The sequence below is a fragment of the Cryptomeria japonica genome, chromosome 3 (genome assembly GCF_030272615.1).
Source record: "Cryptomeria japonica chromosome 3, Sugi_1.0, whole genome shotgun sequence".
NCBI classification, from domain to species: domain Eukaryota; kingdom Viridiplantae; phylum Streptophyta; class Pinopsida; order Cupressales; family Cupressaceae; genus Cryptomeria; species Cryptomeria japonica.
The window spans coordinates 245,904,556-245,921,319 of NC_081407.1; positions in this window are offsets into that span (position 1 = coordinate 245,904,556).

The window sequence follows — 16,764 nt, forward strand, 5'->3', positions numbered from 1 at the left end:
TATCTAGCATTATTTTGAATTATTAACAATAATAGTGATGGGGAAAACGGGAAGCAGTAGTTCTACAAGAAGCCAAGTGAAAAACAAAATGTACCTAACTGAACTGGTTAAAACACTAGGTTTCACTGATGAATACCATGATATTTATGACCCTGCTATCCATGGTGAAAAGCGTATCATAGATATTAGATATACATTGTCTAGTAAGGCGACAGATGCATCCAAGGCAAAATTTATTGTTTTCAGCCCAATGTTACAACAAAAAACATATAAAATCGCATCGTGGGATGTTGGATTGGGAAGCATGGTGTTACCTGAAGTATTCCCTTGCCCTAATTTTGTCATGGTCTGCGTCAAAAATTATGATGAAGATAAATAAGCAATTGTCAATAAAAATACAAAAGAGGAAATTCTATCCATAAACGAGGGAGAATTTGCTCGTTTGTTGAACCTGAGATTTGAAGCCCAAAATTCAAACGTCCAAATTGACCTTGAAAAGATGGCAGGGAATTATAAGAGTCTCGATCCAAGTCGCAGAGATTCATTTATCAAAGCTCTAATAAAGATTGGTACTGGTATTGTGTTGGATCAGAATCATAAGCCTCCTCATGATTCTAAAATTTTTGTTCCATGGGTTGGGGATACTATTTCCTTGCTATCATTTTGCCTGGGATTGGAAAATGATAGGGAAGTGGGTGCAAGCCTTTTTGAATTGATTTATAATATCCATTGTGCAGGTCAGCCAGTAAGATATAATTTTATTGAGCACATTGTAAAATCCATGCAAAAACAGTTACTAATGATCAAAAAAGGTTCCTGTAAGACATTTAGGTTCTCATCCTACTTGTGCTATCTCCTTCTATCCAAGTATCGTGCAATATTTGAGACCAACAAGCTTCAAATTGTGAGCTATAAGATTGATGAGAAGACTGGGAAGAGAACAGAGTGTCCAATATATGATTGGACCCCAAAGATAAGGATGCATGGTAACAGAAAGAACTACAACCATTTTGTAGACTTCTTTTTGGCACCAATGTATAATGAAATTACAAGCACTCCAATGCCTAGGTTGCCTATGTCTTGTAGAGATTGCATTCAACTCGGAAGTCAAATAGAATTGGTTGACTGGTTCTTCATGGAAGAATTCACTATGTTAAGGTTTTACAGATCGACAGTAAAACCATACAGACTTCCAATACATGTGACAGAGAGGGTATTTGCATTAGAGTATGTACGACAATTGGAGAGCATAGATAGACACTTCCATGGTCAGCAAAAGAAGAGCATATTTCCTTCCTTGCCTTTCTCATGTGGAGGGTTCACATTTGAGAGAAAAGCATTCATTGTGGCACATGATTTCTTGACAGTTTTTAACTTTGGTGATGAGGGTCTCTAGCAGTATGATCCAATTAGTGTAGTTCAAGCAAGGCTTAAGAAAAATGAGAACTCTTCAGCGTTATGTCAACATAAAAGTAAGCCATTGCTAGAAAAGCTTAGAAACAAGGACTCTTGGGATGAGGTTAAAAAAGAGATGGAGAAAATTGCAGTTGACAATAACATTTCAATAGAAGAAATTTCATCACAAATTATGGCATTGCAAATGCACATAGAGAGGACAACAGAGGAGGGTCAGGGCATCCAAAATAGGAGGTCCTATAATTTCTACCTAAAATATGCTAATCCATCTAAAAAAACTATTCCCAAATCAATTCTGCACGAATGTAAAGAGAATTATTTCACTCAAACCAAAATAAATGATTTTTGGACTATGAGGAGGAATCTCGGTGAACCAAAGACAAGTGCAGAATTTGAGAGCATCGACGAGGATGCAAAGTTTAGCAAATTGTGGGTTATGGAGCATGGTGGGACTGAAGGTGATGATGATGAGCATGAGGTTTCCGTTGAGCCCCCTCCAACAACTACTACAGTCCCAAAAATATCAGGTGGAGTTAGTGAGTCCATGAAAGAAAAATATAGCAAAGGGGCAAACCCTGTGGAAAAAATGGGTTTTGAAGGTGGTGGTCTAGGTACCAGAGGAGATGTCATTTGGTATCCACTTCAGGTACAACTTCCATCACAGTCAAAATCAAAAGGTCCTTATAAACCAGTCATTGGACTTGATTCTTTAGATTCATCACGGATTGGTACTACTCATTACCCTCAGGGTCCACCTTCATTTGTTTCAGGTTCAAATCCACAACCACCACCACATCATGGTATTCCCATTGGTGGTGAATCAAGTACCACTACCACTGGCAGGGAATCTGGGGATAGTATTCCTATTATTGTTCAGTCAAGTGCCGCTGTGATTGTAGGGTTGGCATGGGGTCTACTACTGATACTAGTTGTCTTGGTGTTGGACAAGGGCAACAACAAAATATCTCTCGCAAGAGGCCACTAGAGGTAGATACTCAATCTCATACTATTGAGAATCCTATATCAAGTGCCACTGATACTACAAATCAATCATTTGTAGCTTCAGATCACACACCTCAAAAGACTATGAAAACTACACATGAAAGTGTCAGTGGGAGTGGGACGACAACAGGAACTGTTGTTGGTAATCCTGGTCAAGCATTAGTTACAACCATAGGAATAAGTGGAACTGGAGCCTATGGTATTCCTATGTCACCTTTCAAACATTCAATTGCTTCAGCAAGCCCAGATTTTCAATTTCGTGATTACTATGAAAAATATGAACACACAACAAAAGCAAATAAAGAAAAAAAGAAAGCATTTCATAGGAATTCTGTGTCTGAAGTTGTAAACGAACAACCTGCAAAGAATAGGGTATTTCCAACATATGACCCACAGAAAGATATGATGGAGTTCATGGTTGTTATGCCCTCGGACACATCTAATGATAAAAATCCACCACAGAGTCAGATAGATCCCTCTCAATTTCAAGTTGGCACCCTCCAAATGGATTTTTCCAAAGTACATAATGTGGACAAAATTAGTGTGTCAAAAAGGACTAACGAAGTGGTCTACACTTCACTGCTAAAGGTGGAAAGAGAAAAAAATAAACTAGAGAAACAAATAGAAAAGTTACAGGAAGACCTGGAAAACGAAAAAATCAAGGAGGAAAGCAACAGATAGCAAGTGCAATTATTTACAGAAAAGGATTAAAAATTCGGGCTCTGCAGTAGAAATTGCAGAGCAGGAGAAGAAGGATGCAGAATTGAAGGACCTGACTGAAAAACTGGCTAAAAGCAGTTAAAAAAATGTTGAGGAAAAAGCCAGTTTTCAAAAATTATACAAAAGTTATGAGTCTGCTGCCACAAAAATAAGAAAGTTACAGGACCTATTGGATCATGGGAAGGAAAAAGAAAAACATTTGCAAGAGGAAGTAGAGGAAGAAAGGAAAAAATGTGCACAAATGAAAGAAGACCTGCACAATGCAAATGATAAAATAAAAACTTTGGAGGATAGATTGAAAGATAATATGAAAAATGCAACGAAGTATATACAAGAAAATATTTGGCGGTGAATAATGCAGAGTAGTGAGAAGTTGTGTGAATGGTTTCAATTGACTGAAAGTATGAGACATATTTTTATAAAAATCAAATGGGCACTATGAGAAGAGCACACATGTTTATTCAAAAGAGGAAATGGCAAAAAAGATTATGAAAGTAGTCTACAGTTCCAGTGACAGCTACTTGGCATCCAGGGGAATTAAGAGCCGCATTGATGCCACAGTTAAGACATCATCTATCATTCAAAAATGCCAGAAGCTAAGGGAAACATCAGAAGTTATGGACAATTGTGGAAAAAAGATAGTGAAGCTGCAAGAAATGAAAAATAATTTGATTAAACTTGGTTTGCCAAAGCCTGTTGACACATCAAATAAATTCATTGGAGAAGAAGCTTACAAAAAAATCATGGAGATAAAAATGAAGTCTGATTTAGACTTGCTTCCAAAGGACACAACTCCCAAAAGCTTTCTAGAATTCATCCAACCATTTACAACTCTAAATACGGTATTGGATGAAACAGTGATGTCAAGTAAATCTTATAAATATGGAATGTTGATGAGGTTGGAGTTGACTTTCCATAGTTTACAGAATATTGACCTTCCATTAGATGAAGAGTGGAGAACCCTACAAAAACTGGCACAGAATTCTTAAGAATCATAGTATGTATTGCACAATTTTCTTCTTTTATTCTTAATTTCAAGGTTTTATGTTTTTTTTGTTTGCTATTTTGCTAATCCAGCCTATGAATCTATGATGCACTGGCTAATGCTATTTTGCTAATCCAGCCTACGAATCTATTTTATGAATAGGAAAAAAATAGCACTCGCTATTGCTATTTTGCTAATCCAGCCTATGAATCTATGATGCATAGTGCAAAACTTCAGCCAGTAAATTTGTATTCTCAAATTCTCCCTTGCTTTAACATTTATGCATTTCTCTATTTCTGATTAGTAGGTTTTAGGCACTGCTATTATCTATGTTTAATTTGTCATGGCATGAATTAATATTTAATTTCGAACTCTATTTTTTGAACGGGAGACATCAAACATGTAGCAGATGTTAAATTGCTAATACGGCCTGTGATGGCCATATAAATATGTGCTAAGTTTGTGATTTTGATGTTCAATGTTCACATATTGCAAACTTGCAATTCGACCTGAAGTTGTTGTTGCTCCCTTGTTTCTATAAAAGGGAATTCAGGGTCATTTGCAATTTTGCAAAGGGTTCTACTTCTGAAACTTTGTATTCACTTTTGCATGGACATTGGAGAATAACACAGGACTTGTTGTTGCTCTCTTGTTTTTATAAAAGGGAATTCAGGGTCATTTGCAAAGGGTTCTGAAACTTTGTATTCACTTTTGCAATTGGTATGGAGAATCACACAGATTGGAATTTGGTGTATTACTATTGAATGAATTGTATCATATGGCTATATTTTGAAAGAATTAATGAAAATCTAAGTTCTCGACATGTGTATTACTATTGAATAAATTGTATCATATGGTTCTGAAATGTATCACACAGATTTGAGACTCAAACATGTATAAATAAACAATAAACATCTTTGTATCAATAAACACATTATGCTTTTTTTTTATTATGCTATTTTAAATCTGGAAATAGAAAGTTGAAAAATATAATTACAAATCAATATTAAATTCTAATTGCAAAAAGTAATATGCTTTTGTAATATGAATGATGAGATACAGTAATAAGATTAATAAATACCAATCCCTTACAGTTGTCATTCACCCTCATCAAATTCAGTGCTTTCTTGATTCCGGTTTGTGGTTTCTTCACTCTAAGTCTAAGTCTGCATATCTTCGCCGAACTGCATCTCAATGCTACTAGTAGCTCCAGTAGTCCCACTGGCACTTTGGTTTGAAGTGTTGCCCAAACCTCTTCTTTCACATTTGGACCTCCAGATTTGCAATGCTCTATCATAAGGAAAAGTGTGGACATCATACCTAGATGTATAGAGCCTGAAGCAATTTTCCAAATTTTTGTCTAGTTTGTTTCTTAGCTTTGATTTTAGGAACCCCAAAGCACTGAAAACTCTCTCATCTTCCACCGAACCCAATATCATGGTAAGACATAAATAACAAGCTTCACATATTCTGGTATTGAATCACGCAAGGATTTGTTCTCAGCTATATATTTCCAAACCCTTGTTACTGATCCCTCTTCGTGGGGGTTATCCATTTTGGCATATTGTTCTTTCATAGTGTATGCAAAATGAGTTGATTGCTCTCGAAGATGAGTTTCGTCTAATATTCCATTTATAGTTACTCCATTAAATTCTCTGGAAATGCAAAATTGTTTTACCAAAGTCAGTAGCTTACTTCGAAAATCAGATGCACTGTTGAGGCTCCAATAATGAGGAAAGACAATAGACATGGCTTCGAGTAGGTTGTCAGGAGGGAATCTGCTTCTAATTTGTGAGAAAAGATCATATGCAATTTTCTTCACAGAAGTAGTTACAGTCTCAACAATCTTGTCAAAATCTTCCTTTGTAACTCTTGCTAGTTTCTTCTTGGGGCGCTTTCCTGGTTCCTCGGGGTCAACCATAGCATAGTAGTGCATTGGTATCTCAACTCCCCATACATTGGCACATACCTCCCCATCTGCATCGATTTGTAAAAATTTATTAGGATTGTTCAAATCTGTGAGTGTCCGCCACTTAACAAATTTTTCATCAGATAGTGTTGGTTGATTTCGATAGAGATTGTCGAGGGTCAGGTATGTCATCTTACATAGCATAGCATATTCTACAATATACAGAGCTCTTTTTTGGGCAGCCTTCATAATATTCCTCATTTCCTCTAGCATGGGCAGAAGAGCTACTAAAGTTAAGAGTGTCTCTAAATTACTTAACCTGCCAAGAAGTTCAGGAAATTTTGGTTGATCTGATTCGTCGCGAGTTGTGTGAAATAGTCCAATCAAGGATGGATATTTTGAAAACACTTGATGCGCTGGACCATCCAAAGAGATCCATCTGGTATCATTATCCTTGAGAAGCTTGTTCCCATCAGTTAATCCATCAGCAAAGTTTTGAAATTCCATAAATCACTTGGGACTTCGACATAAGTGTGAGTAGAGCTCTTTGATTAAAATTTCAATTTTTTTAACCGAAGCAAACTTGCTCACAATTCCAAAAGATAGATTCATTTTGTGAGCCATGCAGTGAATTGCAGTAATGTACGGTGCAAATGAAGTTTCAATCTTTGTACAAAGTCCGTTCCTGTGACCTTGCATTACTGAAGCTCCATCTGCTCCAACACAAACCAATTTTTTGGCCACTGTCATGTCATCCATACCTCCCTATTCAATTAAACTTCTCTTTACTAGTTGAAATAAATTTTCCGCTGTCGCACTCTCCTTCATTTTAGCGACAGATAGTAGATGAGGTTGGCGGGTATGATTCTCTATAGTATAAACATGCATGCATACCCATGAAGTATTGTCTACTGTGGTAACTTTGTCTAAAGAAAATGCAATGGAGTTTGACTCTCTTATTTTTTCCTGTACATCTTCTTTTTCAACCTCAGCAAGACAACTTGCCCATTCCCATCCACTGTTTACTGACCAGTGTCCATTAGGATAGTTAGGAACTTTCAAAAAGTGTAATAAACCACTAATTGATGGGAAATCTATCATAGCACACCCTCTGCTCAAAATATGAAAAACAACGCTTAACTGAACAACTTTTCCCAGTTGTTCTATTTGCATTGCTTTTCCAAAAACAGCTTCAATAGAACCTTTAACTTCAGCAGGCTTCATTTGTAATTTCTCATGAAAATAATACTCTTCGGCATTCCTCACATGCTTTCATTAATCCTTTGTTTTCCATCTTATCACTGATTTTTCAACCTCGTCTATCATTTGTTTTTCATAAACTTTACCCATACGCTTTTCTATGGTGTCAAATTTTAGCTGCAACCTAATTTCCTTGTTATGTTTCCAAGTGCAAATCTTACACCTGTATTCTATTGGAGGCTCGCCTTCAATTGGATTCTCGACTGGTTCAATGAATGGATACTTTGATGCCCAATTAATTTGAAAATTCCTCACTGACATATCCCACTCCCGATCCTTTTTTGATTGTGGCTCACCCTTTTTTGATATGGCTATTCTTTTCCCCTTCAGTGCATTATCATCAATGGCATTATCACCCAAGTCGATTATATCATTCCGGCTAACTTGGGTATCTACCAGATAATCTTCTTCAAGATCATCCTGATCTGAGATATCAGGTTCATCGCTGTCTTCAACATGCGGTGCAGGTGGTGAATTTTGTACTTGTACTTGTGATGATGTACCTTCCTGATTTTCACATCCAATGCCAAAGTATGAAGACAACGTTCTGCTTTTTGTTGGCCTCTCCTGGCCTTCCCCACATTCAGGTTTCCTACCCCTCTTCCTGTTCGACATCTCCAACGAAATAAAGGCTGCCAAAAAAATATCAATTTGCTGAAGAAGCAATAATAGGCTATAATGTATAATATACCACTTCAAAAATATGATCGCTCACCTTTAGGCTTTAGGTCACTAGCAGTCGCCAATACAGTCAACGACTCAACAACAATGATTTTCCTTGGTCTGAAACTTTGCTATTGATTAGAATTCAGAGCCTAGAACCCACCAGATTGTGTTGAGATATTGAGATAGATCTGATCTTTGGATGTATTTATACCAATCCTTATATGGTGAATTCTGCGGGAATTTAATATGGTATACAAATATTTGGCGAATCCCACGTAACTATAACATGACTTATGTAATTTTTGAGGTGATTATAGGTCATCCAAATAATAGCCGAATACAATATAGTTGGCGAAAGTTGGGGTGAATGGAGACACGCGTCAGCAAGATGTTAGGCGAATTGGGTCCCCCTGGCTAACAAATCTTCACATGCCTATAGGCGAATTAAGGTCATCTATTAAGGCAACCTCGGAGAGTGTAGGTGAAACAATTAAATTTACCGTGTGTCCACCATATATTGTATTGGCGAAATCATCGCATAGAAACATTTATTTGCATAAAACATATGGTGATTGGGCCATGACTATGATGGAAATTGATAATGTTCTGGCGACATGGCCACCCCAAACGGTACAAAATATTTGCCATTTCCGACATGGCCGACATGAAAAATTTGCCATTGGCGAATATTCGCCACTAAAGTAAACTCTGCTTCGCACCACCCTGTTTGCACTTTGCCTTGCAGAAAGGGGTAGGACAGGGGCATGGCACCCCTATCCCTGCCCTATTTTGGGGCAGGACCCTTTCCTGAGCTTACATTGTAGGTTATGCAGTGAGTGGGAAAACTTCCCCGATGTCGGCCTGTGACAAAAATCAGTTTCATTAACCCTAATTGACAAGTATCTAAGTGGAATTTGTCCTCTCATTTGCATAAGTTGGATGAGTGGGAAGTTTACATGAGATCAAGAATTCAAGAGCATTCAAGCATTCCTTTCAAACATTGAGCATTCTCAAGTCTCCCTTCAAGGCTAGGTGTTGCATTCAAGTCAAGGATTCAACCATTGAAGAGGAGATTGATTCCAACATTTAATTCCACACAAGAATTTCTATCAACATTTCTATCACAACCTCCCTTGAGGTGATTTACATTTCAGTCTTTCATTTACATTTACTTGCAAGTACTTTCTTTCATTACTTGGTTAATTCCAAAACTGGGGTTTGACCTGAAGGCAAACCCCCAATCCCAACCCCTTTTCCTCTCTTTTCTGTGTGTAGGTTGCAGGTGCCAAGATGTACTTTTGGATTTGGGATCCATTTGTAGAGGCAAAAAAACCCTTTTCATTTTGTGGATTTTTGGAAGGATCGTGTACATTCCCGCCACGGTCCAAGCAAATTTTCCTCAAATTCACAAGGTGACTTCGTCTTGACATATTATTGCCAGATCCAGGTGCACAGCTTTATCGCATACTCCGATCTCAAGTTATAATAAGTTCTTTGTCACTTTTACACTTAGTCTCTATACATAATTCAATCGATTCCTTTCAATTTCAAATAGAAGAGGGGATTAACTTATCATTCCCATTTCATTCAGAATTCTATCTTCTTCTTTGGAGGTTGAATCTAGTGAATTTTCCTCCCCTCTTCCAATGTAATGCGTGAAAAGTGCTTGAAGGGAAATCCGTAGTGAAACTCTCATCTCTCCTTGGAGGGAAAGGGTAGTTTTCCTCTTGATCTCTCATTCACACATTTTTCACCCACCATTACATTTTGGTGAACCCGATGTCTTGCATGCTTTCCTTTGAACAAAATTGCATATTTTTCATTTGCAAGTTTCAAATTTCTGCAAACTTAGTGGTTAAATCATCAAAAACCCTAATTTTTTGAATTAAAATTGAACTTGTGATTTGTAAAAATTGCTTGTGGTTATCTTAGATCTGAAAATTGTTTTGTTTGTCAAATTCAATTTCCTCATTGTCTTGTTCAATTTGCAAATCAAATTTACAAAATTAAGCGATTACTTGTTGAAACCCTAATTTTCAAAAATCATCTTGAACTTGTGCAAAAATTGGATTTCCATTTAATTTTCAAATTTATGATTGTTCTTAGACTTGTTTTGATTTCTACAATTCATATTTTCAATTTCCCTCCTTTTTCCCAAAATTCAAATTTCAAATTAAGTGGTTAGGTCATAAAACCCTACTTTTCAAATTTAATTGGATTTTGTGCAAATTTCAATCAATTTCATTCAAATTCATATTTCTAAACATTTTTCAAGGTGTCCCTATCCATCAGGTTTGACATTTTTCAAATTTGCCGTTTAATTCCTCTTTTTCTTCAAAACCCTAATAGGGTCCTATTTTTACATTTGAACCTTAATTTCGCCCATCTAGAAATCGTATAATTCGCCATTTTTGGGGGGTTGGCTTTGAAATCATCGTAATATTCATCCCTGAAAAATTTCAAAAAAGTTGGTCGGACCATGTGCATTCCCGCCATGGTCCTCGACTTTTTTCCCAAAATTTTGGGAGACTGTTATGACTGTATTTAATCGTTTAAATCTAGAAGATTGGTTGATTTTGTTGATTTTTGATTCATCTAGAATCGGAAATACCTCCAAAATTCAACATTTCAAAATTCAAGATTTTTAAAAAAATTAAGAGGTTAATTATAGTCTGCCCTGATTTTAAAAATTCTGATTTTAAAATTAAATGGTATTCCCTTGACGCTAATTTTAAAATTCCAATTTCCTTTCATTTTTTGAAATTGTGTTATCCTCTTCTTCCAACAAACTTTAAATTGTTTAATCAGTATTTTCTTACATTTTGCATTAATCAATTTTGTAAGCTTTGTTCCAAAATTCAAAATTCAAATTTTTCCTCTAGTGCATGAGTTTCACCACTATTAGTCCTACCTATACTATCCCCGTTAGACGAAGCATTAGAATTAAGGCCTCCCAAGGCTTAATTATTGAGGAGATGAAGCCTAATTTGGGTGACTTCTTTAATGAGGATCATGCTAATTCTTCCCATCCTAATCATGTGCCTATTCACCCCATTGATGAATCCCATGATGAAGAAGAAGCTTTAACAAGGGTCTCTATAGATCAACTTTCCACATTGGACAATCAATTTGATAACTTTCAACAATGGATGTCCCAAGAATACCCTAATAGTAAAGCTCTTCCATTAATTGAAGGCCTTAAACTCATGATTCAAAGTGATAAGAATAAAATTGATATATTATGTGGCATTTCCCATATTGTTGATTCTAATGTCATGCCTATCAAGAGTTGTGCTGAGAACCTAGGTTATTCACAACCTTCAACACAAGTCAATCCTTCTATTCCTTTGACTACTCTTATGACTAGTATTCCTAGTCTTACCTCCAACATCATGACTACATCAACTCAAAATTTCATTCCTACAACCATTGGTCATGGGGGCAATTCCTCTTCTTTATTTAATCCTCCATCTTTACCTATGTCTTCCATAAGTATTCCTATTATTCCTCAACCAATCAATGTGACACAAGGGGAAAATTCCTTCAACAACTTTGTTCCTCCTTTAAGTGTCCCTTTTCCTACCCAATCATCACCTATTCCTACTTATCATAATGTCCCACCACCTTATTCTCAATCCATGCCTTCCTTCCATAACATCACACTGCCTTCTCAATCAACAATGTCTAACATCAATTCTTCTACCGAAGTGACAATTAACAATCTTGCTCAATTTGTGTCTTCCTTACAACAACAAATTTCTTCTACGAGTCAATCCAAGTTTAGTGTGCCCACTTTGATGTTGCGAGCCCACTTTCTCTTGATATTGTTAAAGTCATGCCACTTAAACATGTTGAGGTTCCTCAATTAGAACTCTATAATGGAAAAGGTGATCCTCTTATGCATGTCAAAATATTTCAAACCTTGTGTACCGATTTTGCTTATGATCAAAGATTGCTTGCAAAATTGTTTACAAGAACACTAATAGATAAGGCTTTACAATGGTATTTCTCTTTTCCTTCTTATTCTATCACTTCCTTTCAACAACTGGCAATTGCTTTCATCCAACAATTTCAAAACAATATTGGTCCTAAAATCACTTTGATTGATTTAATACATTGTAAACAAGGTGTTAAAGAAAAAGTGACTAATTTCATTGGTAGATATAAGCATTTATGTTCTCAAATTTCTTTTCATGTACCTGATAATGATATTCAAAGAATTTTAATTCCTAATTTGCAAAAAGATATCAGGGAAAAGCTTCTTTTTTCTGAGTTTACTTCCTTTCCGCAGTTGTGCGCAACACTCCACAATTATCAACTGGCTGTGAGTCAAATGGAGCAATCCACTCCTATGGCTCCGAGTGATAAGGGGGAGAGTGTTCAACAACCGTTTGCAAAGTTAAAACCAACAAAAAGATTCATCAAGTTCAATGATACAATCAACAACAACAATGTGAATGCTACAATAGGTGTGCCTTCTATTTCTAATTTTTTCCAAAGAGAAAGACAATTTACTTCTTTGAACGAATCTTTACATAGTATTATGTCTCAGTTATTGCAAAGAAATGTTATCAAACTTCCTCCTATCAAACCAGTTGATCCTTCTAAACTTGCATCCCCTTATTTTGATAACAATTCATTTTGTCAATTTCATCATCAGCCTGGTCATGATATTGATAAATGTTTGACACTGAAAAATAAGATTCAAGATTTTATTGATAATAATACTATATCTGTGGTAGGTGTGACTGATAAAGGGAATACATCAGTAGCTCCTCCTAATCAAAATCTTAAGATTTTCACTGATCTTTTGCCTTCTCATACCTCTAAAGTTATTGAGATTGTGCCTAATTCTTTCTCTTTTGAGGAATTCACCTCTATGGCTCTGAACTTAGTAAATATGATAGAAAAACAAGATATGCCTAAGGATCCTTGTATTGTATTTGACCCTAGTGAGACCATTAGAGCACCTGATGGCCCTTTATACATAGTTGCAAAGGTTAAGGATATCCCTTGCCATGGTGCCCTTATTAATCCCTCTTGCATGGTTAATGTTATCACAGAGGAGTATCTTTTCACTTTACGGTTGCATAAACCAATATAAGATGCTTCTAATGTGGTTGTAAAGTTATTTGATGGATTCTCTTATGCTAACATTGGCTCTATCACCCTTCCTATTGAAGTTCATACTAAATCCATGGATGTTGACTTTGTTATCATACCCTCTTCTGAGCAATTCCGTGTGAAGTTGGGCTATCTTTTGATATCTTCCATGAAGGCTATTGCTTCTCCAATGCACAAGTGTCTGAAATTCCCTCACAATGGAGAAATCATAACCGTGAACCATAGCTTATTTTGCCCATCCAAAAGAAGCCCCGATGTTCCTATTGATTTCTTTTGGCCTGAACAATTTCAATCTCTTGAGAACCATCAAGGAGTGATACTCTTTTTAAATCTTATAAAAAATGGAAGAAAGATATGATCATATCCTTAAGTCAACCTAGATCCCCAACAATTGACATTCCTATTATTCTTCAGGATGAGGTTCTTCCCCTCACGGATAGAACTAATCTCCCTCCTAAGGAAGATTGTCAACCTATTCCTATGGATGTGACTATACCTTCTCCTAAGAACAACAACAATATTCTTCCTAACGTTAGACCTATACCTCCTCCTCATGATGGACCTGGTCTCCTTCCTACACCTAATATTCCTCCTTTGTATAGCGCAGTTCCACCTCCTTCCTCTTATCGAGAGAAGAGGCCTGCTTCTCCTCTTGTTCAACCTAAAAGACCTCAACCTAAACCTTCAACTATCAAGGAGAGAAACATTCCTACTTTTTCAAGTGTTCCTCCTCCTTCTCAACCTTCCACTAAGACTCACTGGAATCGTTGTGCGAGAGATCACCGACGAAGACGCCGTGTTTGAGCTCATGAAGCTATCCCTCAAAATACTCAATCTCCTCAGACTCCAACAATTGACATGATTCCCTTTTCTCCTAAGCAAGATGTTCAACCTACATCTCCAAACCATAAGTTGCACAAAACATGTGATGGCTTTACTCCTATTCGTGTTCTTTCTCCCCTTTCTCTAAACTTTGATGAAGAAATGGGTGAAAATGTTATTCATGATGGCAATACAACTCCTAACGCTTCTGATAGTGAGTATGAATATGTTGATGTGGACAAGCATTTATCAAATGAATTTTCACAAACTTTAATCCCAGCTCCTAGAATCGAACACAGTGACTTACAACATGAGCATAGTCCTTGTTTGGATCTTGTGATAGATACATCTATTGTGCTCAATGTTGCTCCTCTGGCATGTTGCACACTTTCCCAAAACAGTGATCAGCAAGATCGAGAGGTGGATGTCATGATAGATTAGCAATATTAGCACTGTAGATCTTCTCTCTCTCTCTCTCTCTCTCTCTCTCTCCTGTCTTTCTCTTTTGTGACAATTCTTCTATGTGTATCCCTCTTCTTCTATTATCCCCTAAATGTCTACTTGGGGACAATGCAAAGCATTGAGATCTTTTCTTGGTCTCTTTCATGTTGACTCAAAAGATATCCTCTCTTCCCTTTCTTCTAAGGTAGTGTCCTTCTTTGGGGAATGATGACTATTATATGCACATACACATACATGATATACATGAGTTATCATACAACATAGTGACCCCAAGGAAAGCGAAACTACCATGTACCTCATGTTTTGTGCTCATTATCCTTTCGTTTATTTCTTGATTGGGGGATAAATCCTTGTGATAACATGCTTCCCCTCTTCTCTCTCTCTTGGGTGTATCTTACCTTAAAGAAATCGCTCCCGATAAGGCATGCATGATCGCTTTAACATGGGGGCATACACTCCGCTCATATTTTCATTCTTGATACTTAGAATTTCTTAGTGAACTTTGTGTTGCTTTGTAATCTTTGGTATCCTTTCTTTCATGACTCATAGTGAGGGGAACTTTGCTACTTACAGTCATGGTTCTCCCCTTCTCGATCTTCCCTTTTACTTTGTCAATCAAAGTCGTAAGATCCTAAGTCCACTGGGGGCTTGGCGCATCTTGCCTCCTTGACGTGGTAAAAGTCTTTCAATCATGTTTCCTTGTACTTTACCAGAAGTATTGGTGTATGCTCATACTCCCTCTAAAATGGGGGCTAAATTTAGTGTCATAAAATTGTGAGCCTAGAAATTTTTGACCGCATTAGGGTCCTCACGCATGCAAAATCGAAACCCTTAGCCTGATCAGAGACTGCTCAACCCTCAAAATCTACTTCTCCCTTGGCCTCTGCACCACCCTGTCTACACTCTGCCCTAGAGAAAGGGGAAGGAAAGGGGAGTGTCTGTCCTGTCCCACCTAGGATAGGGGCGTGGCACCCTTGTCCTCCTAGGATAAGGGCGTGGCACCCTTGTCCCTGCCCTATTTTGGGGCAGGATCCTTTCCTGAGCTTGCATTGTAGGTTGTGCAGTGAGCAAGAAAACTTCCCCGATGTCAGCCTGTGACGAAAATCAGTTTCATTAACCCTAATTGACAAGTATTTAAGTGGCATTTGTCCTCTCATTTGCATAATTTGGATGAGTGGGAATTTTATATGAGATCAAGCATTCAAGAGTATTCAAGCATTCCTTTCAAGCATTGAGCATTCTCAAGTCTCCCTTCAAGGCTAAGGGTTGCATTCAAGTCAAGGATTCAACCATTGAAGAGGAGATTGATTCCAACATTAGCATTTCTATAAACATTGTTATCACAACCTCCCTTGAGGTGATTTACATTTCAGTCTTTCATTTACATTTACTTGCAAGTACTTTATTTCATTACTTGGTTAATTCCAAAACTGGGGTTTGACCTGAAGGCAAACCCCCAATCCCAACCCCCTTTCCTCTATTTTCTGTGTGTAAGTTGTAGGTGCGATACCGTACTTTTGGATTTGGACTCAATTTGTAGGGGCAGAAAAACCCTTTTTGTTTCGTGGATTTTTTGGAGGATTGTGTACATTCATGCCATGGTTCGGGTAACTTTTCTTCAAATTCGTAGGGCGACTTCCTCTTGACATATTACTGCCAGATCCAGGTGCACAACTTCATCCCATACTCCAATCTCAAGTTATAATCAGTTCTTTGTCACTTTTGCACTTAGTCTCTATACATAATTCAATTGATTCCTTTCAATTTCAAATAGAAGAGGGGATTAACTTATCATTCCCATTTCATTTAGAATTTTATCTTCTTCTTTGGAGGTTGAATCTAGTGAATTTTCCTCCCCTCTTCCAATGTAATGCGTGAAAAGTGTTTGAAGGGAAATCCGTAGTGAAACTCTCATCTCTCCTTGGAGGGAAAGGGTAGTTTTCCTCTTGATCTCTCATTCACACATTTTTCACCCACCATTACATTTTGGTGACATTACTATATATATATATATATATATATATATATATATATATATATATATATATATATATATATATATATATATATATATATATATATATATATATATATATATTTGTAGGGTTCCATTTTTTATTTTATTCGAAATATTTTTGTTTGATCCATGTTTCATATTGTCCTACAGATTGTTTTAAATTTGTTCTCTGCGATTTTAGTTATTGATGTCGATTTTGTGGTTTGGGGGTGCTGTGGACACCCACGGTGGTGGGAACCCCCTCTCACCATGGCTTCCATGGTGATGGGAGAACCCCCACCCACCGTTGGGGGGGGGGTCCAGGATGGTAAAACCCCGACAACGATTCCCATTTCTTGCAATCTATAAAAAAATAAAAGTAATAGTTTGCCATTTTTTTTT